This window comes from Simochromis diagramma, unplaced genomic scaffold (genome assembly GCF_900408965.1).
Source record: "Simochromis diagramma unplaced genomic scaffold, fSimDia1.1 OVJJ01000514.1, whole genome shotgun sequence".
Classification (NCBI taxonomy): domain Eukaryota; kingdom Metazoa; phylum Chordata; class Actinopteri; order Cichliformes; family Cichlidae; genus Simochromis; species Simochromis diagramma.
In genome coordinates this window covers 811,256-820,042 of record NW_024387346.1, presented here as the reverse complement: position 1 = coordinate 820,042, position 8,787 = coordinate 811,256, and positions in this window count along the sequence as shown.

The following is an 8,787-nucleotide window of genomic DNA, read 5'->3' as shown; positions in this document are numbered from 1 at the left end:
AAAGGCCATGGTAGCTTGAATTTTAAATGTTTCTTTCTAAATGCACAGCAGTTATCTTCACTGCTTTGGAGTATGCTAATTTATGTCATACATGTTAATTTAAATCCTGTGTGTCTGGCATATACAGCAGGACGTCCTTTCTTTCTTCTTGTTTTGGCTGCTCCCTTTAGAGGGTCACTCCAGCACATCATCTGCCTTCATTCTATCCCCGCATCCTCCTCTGTCACACCAACCCTCTGCATGTCCTCCTTCTTTACGACCATCTTCTCCATCTTCAACATCCTTTGTCCAATATAAAGTATCTACCATCCCTTCTCTGCACATGTCCAAACCATTTCAATCTCACCCGTCTAACTCTGCCTCCTGAGTTAACAATCATAACATCTTCACCCGCTCCACCTGCAACTGTGGCTATCCAAAATCCAAATCTCCAAATCATACATCATAGCAGGTCTCATTACAATCTTGTAAACCTTCCTTTTCACTCTTGCTGCTATGCTTCTGTCACATATCACCCCTGACACTCGTCTACACCCACTCCGCCCTGCCTGCACTCTCTTCTTCACCTCGCAGCTACTTCTTGTAGTTTCACCGTTACTCTCGTCTCCCTCTCATTCACACACATGTATTCTGTCTCGACTTCTTTTCTCTTTGCTGCATACCTCCACCCCTCCAGGCTCTCTTCCACTGGCTCCCTGCTCTCACCACAGATCACGATGCTGTCTGCAAACGTCATAGTCAGAGAAGGCTTCTGTCCGCCTCTCCATCACCACTGCAAATAAGAAGGGTCTCAGAGCCAATCATTTATGTAATCCCACCCAACCTTGAACTACACATTAAAGACACACTCTGCAAACATGACCACAGTCTCACTGTCCTTGTACATATATTTCACTACCCTCACATACATGTCTGCTACTCAGAGATAGTTGGTAGCACTCTCAAAATGTCTGGTCACTAGGGAAAAAGTGATTTCCCGACTGGTTGAGGAGCAGCTGCTGATTGTTGCTGGGTGAAACTGATCGAAGAGGGTGTTGCTCCAAAAACCTCTGTGTGATCACTTTGGTCACTGGCAAAAGTTTGCAAGTGTCTGCAAACAAACACTCTTCCATACAAACTAAAGGTGACTGTAGCCATCTGCTTGCAGCCACAGCAATCACAATGAGGTTTTCAGTGCAGCACCGTATGACCAGCTTCACCTAGTAACTCCTGCAGCCATGAGCTACCTGGACTTACCTTGGGGTCACTGACTGTTTTAAGCCCTGCATGAACGATCATCAGCAATCAGTTTCACAGTGACTGCCAGCAACCACATGCAACCAGTCTGGGAGTACTTATTCTTCCCCAGTGACTGGCAGCCATCCCATCTGCAGGCCTGTGTGACTGGTGCCTTAACAGATCACTTATCAGTTTGTGCAGTTCACTGCAGAACGACTAAAATGGATAAAAAATTAAAAGCCAGTCTTAGGAAATGGAATAGTTGTTTGATGTTCTGCTATTAATTAAACCTCTACATGTCATTAAATGTCTTATCAGAAAATTTAACACTTCAAAAATAAGAGAAAGACAAACTTAATGTGGGATAAATAATATGTTTTGTGTGAATTTCTTTCACTTAAAATGAGAAGGAAAAGTTTACAAAATGAACTTTTATTGATTATGAACTGAAGCAAGTACAAGTTTTATTATGATTTTTTTTTTTTTTTTACTGAGATACAAAGGAGCAGATGTCTTCTCAAAAACATCCACACAGCCAGAAGTCCCTTTTGCAAACACATCTAATCCACTAAGATGGAAGTGGTGGAGTTTAACACAGACACTGGAAGCTAGTCACCTAGAGGTGATGTAGATATCTGTGGGGATTTTTGCCTCTTAATACATTTCCTTATTTACCCCATGCAAATCAGTCTGCTGAGAACAATATGAGGAAACTGATCTGACTTCTTGTTCTGTCAGCTCTAATCTAAGTCACATAAACCCAGACAGAGAGGTGACTGCTGATCCTATGGTCACTGGAATCCCACTTTGTAAGCTAAAACATTTCAGTGCAGTCAGTGGTAGCTTAGCAATGACATGTGCTGCTTGTAATATGAACTTCATCCAGCCCTGAAACAGCTGGAGAAGAGAAGCTGATCTTAAAGGGAAATTAAAAACAGTAACAGTGGATTATATGTGTGCATCATCCTTTGTGCATCCCTAGTGCTCATAGCAGACATTCAAATCCAGAGCAGGAACCATAAAAGTCAGCTGCGTGCAGATGAATTCATAGAACTGAAAAAAGAAATGAAATACAAAAAAGCTTTAGGATTGTGACTGCAGGTATTTAATGGTTTGCTTCTATACAGTTTTGCATCATAACGCATAGAGAAGACAAATATGAAGTTACCAACGGGTAGATCCGTTTCTGATTTAGGTTTTGATCAAATTGCCAACATATACATTTTGATGAAACTCAGATTGCTCCTTCCCAGGTTGTGGCACAACAAAGCTAAAGAAAAAGAAAACACATGCAAACGAAATGCAAAAGAAATGCAAACGATAAAAAACTGAAGGATGGATCCTTTCCCTCACACACCCAAAGCCCACTGTGTGGATTCACCGAGTATCCTGTAAGATTCTTTTTCAGAGAAGTGTGACAGCCTGGAACACAGAGCTCTGACACTTACAAAGCGTATGTGTTTTTTTCTGCTTGCAGTATCCACTCCCTGCATACATGTGTTCGCTGTTTTCAGACCTGTACCCTGTGAAACAGCACAACACGCTGCTCTCTGAACACTTCAGTGCCGACAACAACTGACAGCACGGCCGGCTGCTTCACACGTGAACCTCATAAAAATGGCTTTACCTTCCACTCCGGAGATTAATCTGCCTTTCTCTGCTGTCTCCTCTCACTGTGGCTCACCTTTCTCGACACACGCGCGCAAAAGCGCCGGTGGTGAGGAGGCACGAGTAGGTGTAATTAACAGGAGAACTGGTGTGACAGAATGAGAGAAGGTTCAAGGCTGATGCTAACAGCTCTCTTTTCAGGCTGTCCCAGCAGAACAAAATAGGATCGGGGAGACTGTTGTTGGCCGGGTCCAGGCCTTCTAATTAAAGCAGCAGAAACATCATTCATCAGGTCCACTTTCTTCATTTCCAGGTGTAAGGCAGCCTGGCAGGCAGATGTGGTCATTATATAACTCTTCACATCAGCAGACATCACACATTTATTCAGTCTCGAGCCTAATCATAACCATTCAGGCGTTTGATAAAAAATCGTAGAAGAGAAGCATTTCATTTGGACTCGTTTAAAAATAATCACCTCTGTATGTTTAGCTTTCCATCATAATGCCAGACGTGAAGCGTGGACAACAGCCATGTGCTGGAGGGTTCACAATGTGACCATTCACTGCTTGAGGTTTGTGAGCGTGCTGTCAGCACTTACTTTACTAAGGAAATATGAATACAATGGCAGTGTAGGGTGTAGGCTCACAGTGTTTCAGGTCTCTCTCTGAAAGTTTCGCTTGTTGTTTCATTTCATTTTATTTTTGTGACCAGGGCTGTGCTCATTAATCAACAACACAATAAACTGTAAAGACAGAGCCAACCCTCTATAAGCTAATTCTATTGTCTCTGGCAAGCTCTTAAAAAGGCAACCTAAAATTGGCAGCACTCTTTGTGATCATATTTTCTTTAAAAAGTGTTTATGTCCTAAAGTATCCAGCAGAGTTTATCTTAACTTAATGTGAGGCTTTGGCAGTCTGCGCTTTGTGTCTAACCAGAAAGAATTTCGTCCTGAAACTTTGGAAATAGCCACGTGGTTTGATTAATTGGGGCTGCTCAGGCATCGTTAACTTCAGCTACTCTCTCCTCACTTTGATGTGCCAGTATGGTGTTTGCTTTTAATAATAAACAGATTAACCAAATCCACAGTGCAGGAAAAGTTGTTTACTAGGATTGTAATGTGGGAAAACTGGGATGAAAAGTTAATTTCCAGTAAAATGTGTTTTTGTTTGTTTGTTTGCTTGGTGGCGCTGTCACTTGGTGTTCGCTCGCTCTGCGGTAGAGTATCACTTCCTGTTCCTGCTCAAACACAGTGGTGTTTCTGAGTAGCTTATTTGCTTAGCAATTTAATTAACAACTTTTAAATACATTCTTCTTTCATAGTATAATCTTCACGTGCTTCATCCGAAGCACACTTTCTATATACTCACTACCTAATTTATAGCCAAAGTATTCACTCACTGTCTCTGTACTGTTTCGCTAGCTTAGCTTAGCTCGTAGCCGACTCGTTAGCACCATGGCTACTTCACCTGTCCCTCCTGCACTTTCTTGCTCATTGTGTCAGATGTTTAGTTACTCCTCGGCCTCCTTTAGCAGTAATGATATCTGTAACAAATGTAGCATATTTGCAGCTCTGGAGGCCAGGATTACTGAATTGGAGACTCGGCTTCGCACCCTTCATTCACCCGTAGCTAGCCAGGCCCCTGTAGCTGGTGCAGCCGAAGATAGCGTAGGCCCCGCTAGCTGTTCCCCGGCAGACCCCAAGCAGCTGGGGAAAGAGGGCGGCTGGGTGACGGTGAGGAGGAAGCATAGTCCTAAACAGAAGCCCCAGGTACACCACCAACCCGTTCATGTGTCTAACCGTTTTTCCCCACTCGGCGACACACCCGCCGGGGGTCAAACTCTGGTAATTGGTGATTCTGTTCTCAGACATGTGAAGCTAGAGACACCGGCAACCATAGTCAATTGTCTTCCAGGGGCCAGAGCAGGCAACATTGAAGGAAATTTAAAACTGCTGGCTAAGGGTAAACGTAAATTCAGTAAAATCATAATTCACGTCGGCAGTAATGACACCCGGTTACGCCAATCGGAGGTCACTAAAATCAATATTGAATCGTGTGTAACTTTGCCAAAACAATGTTGGACTCTGTAGTTTTCTCTGGTCCCCTCCCCAATCAGACCAGGAGTGACATGTTTAGCCGCATGTTCTCCTTAAATTGCTGGCTGTCTGAGTGGTGTCCCAGAAACGATGTGGGCTTCATAGATAATTGGCAAACCTTCTGGAGGAAACCTGGTCTTGTTAGGAGAGACGGCATCCATCCCACTTTGGATGGAGCAGCTCTCATTTCTAGAAATATGGACAAATTTATTAAACCCCCCAAAATATGACTATCCAGAGTTGGGACTGCAGAGTTGCAGTCTTACACGCCTCTCTGCAGCTTCTCTCCTCCTGCTACCCCCCCAAAACCCCATCTCCATAGAGACTGTGTCAGCTCCCAAACAGACAAAAAACAAACTAAAAACCAGCAACAAACATCTTAAACATAAACAATCACAAAGAAAGAACAATACAGTATCCACATCTGAACCAAAGAGTAAAACAGTGAAATGTGGATTATTAAATATTAGGTCTCTCTCCTCCAAGTCTCTGTTAGTACATGACTTAATAATTGATCAACAAATTGATTTACTCTGCCTTACAGAAACCTGGTTGCAGCAGGATGATTATGTTAGTTTAAATGAATCAACACCCCCGAGTCATTCTAACTACCAGAAATCTCGAAGCACAGGCCGAGGGGGCGGTGTGGCAGCAATTTTTCACACCAGCCTATTAATTAATGAAAGACCAAGAAAAACTTTTAATTCATTTGAAAGCCTGATGCTTAACATTGTCCACCCCAGCTGTGAAACTCAGAAACCAGTCTTACTTGTTATCATCTATCGTCCACCTGGGCCTTACACAGAGTTTCTGTCTGATTTCTCAGACTTTATATCTAATTTAGTTCTGAGCTCAGATAAAATAATTATTGTGGGTGATTTTAACATCCATGTAGATGCTAAAAATGACAGCCTCAACATGGCATTTAATCTGTTATTAGACTCAATTGGTTTCTCTCAAAATGTAAAAGAACCCACCCACCACTTTAATCACACTCTAGATCTTGTTTTAACATATGGCATAGAAACTGAACATTTAACAGTGTTTCCTGAAAACCCTCTCCTGTCTGATCATTTCCTGATAACATTTACATTTACAATAATTGATTACACAGCGGTGGAGAGTAGACTTTATCACAGTAGATGTCTTTCTGAAAGCGCTGTAACTAAGTTTAAGAATATAATCCACCCACTGTTATCATCTTCAATGACCTGTACCAACACAGAGCAGAGCAGCTATCTGAACGCTACCCCAACAGAGGTCGATTATCTTGTTAATAATTTCACCTCCTCACTACGTACGACTCTGGATACTGTAGCTCCAGTGAAAACTAAGGTCTCTAATCAGAAGTACCTGACTCCGTGGTATAATTCTCAAACACGTACCCTAAAGCAGATGACTCGTAAGCTGGAGAGAAAATGGCGTGTCACAAATTTAAAAGATCATCATTTAGCCTGGAGAAATAGTTTGTTGCTTTATAAGAAAGCCCTCCGCAAAGCCAGAACATCTTACTATTCATCACTGATTGAAGAAAATAAGAACAACCCCAGGTTTCTCTTCAGCACTGTAGCCAGGCTGACAAAAAGTCAGAGCTCTTTTGAGCCAACCATCCCTTTAACGTTAACTAGTAATGACTTCATGAACTTCTTCACAAATAAAATTTTTATCATTAGAGAAAAAATTACCAGTAATCATCCCACAGATGTAATATTATCTACAGCTACTCTTAGTACCATTGATGTTAAGTTAGACTCTTTTTCTCCAATTGATCTTTCTGAGTTAACTTCAATAATTACTTCCTCCAAACCATCAACGTGTCTTTTAGACCCCATTCCTACAAATCTGCTCAAAGAAGTCCTGCCATTAATTAATTCTTCGATCTTAAATATGATCAACCTATCTCTAATAATCGGCTATGTACCACAGGCCTTCAAGCTGGCTGTAGTTAAACCTTTACTCAAAAAGCATCTCTAGACCCAGCAGTCTTAGCTAATTACAGGCCAATCTCCAACCTTCCTTTCATATCAAACATCCTTGAAAGAGTAGTTGTCAAACAGCTAACAGATCATCTGCAGAGGAATGGTTTATTTGAAGAGTTTCAGTCAGGTTTCAGAGCTCAGCACAGCACAGAAACAGCTTTAGTGAAGGTTACAAATGATCTTCTTATGGCCTCTGACAGTGGACTCATCTCTGTGCTTGTCCTGCTAGACCTCAGTGAAGCGTTCGATACTGTCGACCATAATATCCTATTAGAGCGATTAGAACATGCTGTAGGTATTACAGGTACTGCACTGCAGTGGTTTGTATCATATCTATCTAATAGACTCCAATTTGTGCATGTAAATGGAGAGTCCTCTTCACACACTGAGGTTAATTATGGAGTTCCACAGGGTTCAGTGCTAGGACCAATTCTGTTTACATTATACATGCTTCCCTTAGGCAGTATCATTAGAAGACATACCATACATTTTCACTGCTATGCTGATGACACCCAGCTCTATCTGTCCATGAAGCCAGATAACACACACCAATTAGTTAAACTGCAGGAATGTCTTAAAGACATAAAGACCTGGATGGCCGCTAACTTTCTGCTTCTTAATTCAGATAAAACTGAGGTTATTGTACTCGGCCCTGAAAAGCTTAGAAATATGGTATCTAACCAGATTCGTACTCTGGATGGCATTACCTTGGCCTCCAGTAATGCTGTGAGGAACCTTGGAGTCATTTTTGACCAGGACATGTCCTTCAACGCACATATTAAACAAATATGTAAGACTGCTTTCTTCCATTTGCGCAACATCTCTAAAATTAGAAATATCCTGTCTCAGAGTGACACTGAAAAACTAGTTCATGCATTTATTACTTCCAGGCTGGACTACTGCAATTCATTATTATCAGGATATCCAAAAAACTCACTGAAAAGCCTTCAGCTAATCCAAAATGCTGCAGCAAGAGTCCTGACAGGGACTAGAAAGAGAGAGCATATTTCTCCTGTTTTGGCTTCCCTTCATTGACTTCCTGTTAAATCCAGAATTGAATTCAAAATCCTGCTCCTCACATACAAGGTCTTAAATAATCAGGCCCCATCTTATCTTAATGACCTTGTAGTACCATATCACCCTATTAGAGCGCTTCGCTCTCGCTCTGCAGGCCTACTTGTTGTTCCTAGAGTATTTAAAAGTAGAATGGGAGGGAGAGCCTTCAGTTTTCAGGCCCCTCTTCTGTGGAACCAGCTTCCAGTTTGGATTCGGGAGACAGACACTATCCCTACTTTTAAGATTAGGCTTAAAACTTTCCTTTTTGCTAAAGCATATAGTTAGGGCAGGACCAGGTGACCCTGAATCCTCCCTTAGTTATGCTGCAATAGACGTAGGCTGCCGGGGGATTCCCATGATGCATTGAGTTTTTCCTTTCCAGTCACCTTTCTCACTCACTATGTATTAATAGACCTCTCTGCATTGAATCATATCTGTTATTAACCTCTGTCTCTCTTCCACAGCATGTCTTTTATCCTGTCTTCCTTCTCTTACCCCAACCGGTCGCAGCAGATGGCCCCCCCTCCCTGAGCCTGGTTCTGCCGGAGGTTTCTTCCTGTTAAAAGGGAGTTTTTCCTTCCCACTGTCGCCAAAGTGCTTGCTCATAGGGGGTCATATGATTGTTGGGTTTTTCTCTGTATCTATGAAGCGCCTTGAGGCGACTTTTGTTGTGATTTGGCGCTATATAAATAAAATTGAATTGAATTGAATTGTAAAACAAAAAAACCCTTTATATTCATATCTAAACTCACTGTGTAACCAAACACTTCACATATGTTAGGCTTTTGTGGTGTTTCATTAAGTTACAGGGCAAATGACAGTAAGGGACGT